This window comes from Gossypium hirsutum, chromosome D12 (genome assembly GCF_007990345.1).
Source record: "Gossypium hirsutum isolate 1008001.06 chromosome D12, Gossypium_hirsutum_v2.1, whole genome shotgun sequence".
In the NCBI taxonomy this organism is placed as follows: domain Eukaryota; kingdom Viridiplantae; phylum Streptophyta; class Magnoliopsida; order Malvales; family Malvaceae; genus Gossypium; species Gossypium hirsutum.
The window spans coordinates 5,192,954-5,196,290 of record NC_053448.1 but is presented as its reverse complement, the minus strand read 5'-3'; the positions used below and the strand labels follow the sequence as shown (position 1 = coordinate 5,196,290).

Sequence of the window (3,337 nt, the reverse complement as noted above, 5' to 3'; positions counted from 1 at the left end):
ACATTTTACTTCTTTGAAATAAGAGGGTCTTATCATCCAATTTAATTTATTCAAACTTTCTTTTTAAAAAATCGTATTTTAAAATCTTTTCAAATTTTCGATACTAAGACATTAAATAATCAATTCAGTACCAATTTTGGGCGTTACGACGGTGCTAACCCTTCTTCGTCGAAACCGACTCTCGAACCCATTGTTTTAATTCGAAGACCAAAATTGTTTTTAGGTGATCCGATCACACCTTGATAAAAGATCGGTGGTGACTCCAATTTTCATTTTTTTAAAGTCGAAACTATTTTTGTATTCAAAAAGTGGTTTCGACACAAACACTTAAGTATGGGGGTATTTGACCTGATGTCAAATGTAGTAGTTATTTTAGGTCATTTTTACACTTAATGAGCTTGTCTTCTTGGCATTTTATAATTAAGTATTGCATTTTCAGAATTAGTAGGTTAGAAATAAAATATTAATAAAATAAATATTTTTACACATTTTCTACCATTTCGATGACCCGTAAGGCCGACTCAGGCCCCGTGAGTGACACATGGACTAATTAAGTGTGTAGGATGTCAATTAAGGTCCAAGAATACAAGGGATGATGATCAAACCGCGAGACAAGGGAGCCGAAAGAGTATTTGCATGTCTAGGAAGAGATTAGAAGGGTAACTTAAGTGGTAATTCTTAATGAAGATACACCGGGAGGATTGTCTTAGCTAAGGGTGATAAATAACTTAATCTAGAATAATATAATTATTTAATTAGATAATTAGGGATTTAATCGATCATAGGCCAGATGCTCATATTGTTGACACTAGGAATAGGAAAGTTCATTAGATTAATCTAGGTTAGTTAATTTAATTAATTTAATTAAAATATTAATTTGGATTCGCACTACTAATTCTTGACTCGATTAGATTAGTAATTATTTTCTATAATTAATTTAATAAATATTTCTCCTATATGCAATTTCTTGAGTACGGTCCTTAGAATACTTACTAGTGTTTTGTTGTAAACTTTACTATATTACAATTTAAGTTGTACGCTTGCGAACACCACCAAATCAATTTAATATATTTTTGGTGTGATAAAATATTTATAGGCGTTCAATGTCTATATGTTTCCAACATGGTCCACTACCAAAATATACAAAGAGGAGCTCATCGGTCAGCATTCCACTGGTTTTGCACTCACTTTTGTCTCGTCGATTGATTCGACATGGCGACTTTGATTCTACTAGAGAGCAGCCCTGTTATGTTAGCACCATGGCATAGTCTAAGTTCTCGTGTCCTTGACAGTGGGAATTCCCCGTTTGAGACAGCAAACGGGAAGGATGTATGGAGCTATGCAGAGAAGAACCCAGGACATAGCAAATTCATAGACGAAGCAATGGCTTGTGAAGCTAGAGTGGCGGTGCCAGCCATAATCGAAGAATGTCCTCAAGTGTTTGATGGCATTAAAAGTTTGGTTGATTTTGGTGGAAGTAATGGGACTGGTTTAGCAATGTTGGGAAAGGCATTCCCTTGGATTCATGGCATCCACTTCGATCTTCCTTATGTTGTGGCTGTTGCAGCGAAAGTCGACGGCGTCAAAAACATAGGAGGAGACATGTTCGAGTGTGTCCCAAAGACGGGCGCTGCTTTCTTAATGGTTAGTAATGAAAACTTCGGTTCCTTCGGTTCAGCGCCACAATATACCACCAAACCCACTCTTTTAAGGACGTATATATATGTATTTTCGTGAATTGCAGAAGGTGTAACATGACTGGGATGATGAGGAATGCATAAAAATCCTAAAGAAATGTAGAGAAGCTATCCCGGAAGACAAAGGGGAGGCTATAATAGTTCAAGCGGTGGTGGAAGAAGATAAAAAGAGAGCAGCTAGATTTCGTGAGGTTGATATTAGACATGGTGATGATGGCACATGCTAACAAAGGCAAAGAAAGGACATTGAAGGAATGGAAGTATGTTCTTGGAGAGGCAGGGTTCACCAGATTCAATGTAGAACCTATTCATGCAATACAATCTGTCATTGAAGCTTATCCTTAGAAACTCCCTATTTGCCTGCTTTCTTTAATTTGTGGTAATCATGGGGTTGTTTTACTATAAAATCTTAGATCCTGTTGCGTTTTCAATTGGCCAAACCAATTAGGTTGCGTGAAAGATTGCAGTCACAAATGCGTTAACGGAATTGTTATGAATGTTGATAGAAATTAATTATGATAAAAAAGAAAAAATTGAGAAGGGCAATAAAATCTAGAAATAAGTGGCTGAAAAGTTATTGCAGAAAAATTCAGTGACTTAGTTCACAAGTTTTCCACTTTCAGGTTTCAGTGTCTATCAAGGGAAAAAGAAAATTAACAGTTTCCTGTCCAACATTACAAAGGGCAGGAACCTAGATAAGATTTACCACCACCTTACCATTATTAAATTCTTATATTTTTGCAAGAAAAATATAATGTATATTTTATATTTTATATTTTATATTTTATATACCCTACCGGTAATGACTTGAAAGTTAATGGTGTCGGAAAATATAATTTCGGAATCCCATTTCCGTAAGTATAAAAGAATATTAAAGTTTGGTCCTTCAATTTTTCTATTAATTGCTTAATTAAGCTACAATGATTATCGCTATAGATTTTTAATTGGCTAAAGATTTAGAGACTTAAATTGCAATTAATTAAAGGTCTAAAATCACAATTTACCATTTTGCATTATGAGATAACGGAAGATGATGAAACTTTCCACTCGTATGATTAATAGTAATTAAAGTAAGTTAATCAATGTTAATTTTGATAATGGTAAACTATTAAAATAGTCACTTTTGTTTACCTCAGGTTACATTTTAGTCACTTATGTTTGAAATATTACGTTTTAGTCACAGAGCCATTAATTTTTGTTAACAGTATAACCATAAGCTGACATCGCACGTTAAATCATCATTTCAAACAAAAATTTTAGGTTAATTTATACAATCAATCCCTATCTTTTTTTCGTTTTGAACAATTTAATTTTTTTTCCTTTTATGTTTTTGTAACTTTCCTTTTTTTTTCTTTTTTTTTCGTTCTCTTTTACTTCTCCCTCCTTTTTCCTCCATTCTCCATTTTTTTTAACATAGTTTTTCTATGTTTTCCATTTGTTAAAACTAGTCCCTATACTTTTATTTTTTTGAACAATTTAATTTTTTTCGAGTGAGGTGAGCTTATGAACTAGTTTTAACAAATAGAAAATGTAGAAAAGCTACGTTAAAAGAAATAAAGAAGGGAGGAAAACAAAAGGAGAATCAGAAGAGAATGAAAAAAAATTTTAAATAACATAAAAGAAAAAAATTAAATTGTTCA

The 3,337-nt window shown here is 33.0% G+C and overlaps 1 pseudogene; it reads left to right on the top strand.

The window, feature by feature from the left end:
- Positions 1 to 938: 938 nt before the first annotated feature.
- LOC121203246 (acetylserotonin O-methyltransferase-like) lies at positions 939 to 2,259 on the top strand (annotated as a pseudogene).
- The last annotated feature ends 1,078 nt before the right edge of the window (positions 2,260 to 3,337 follow it).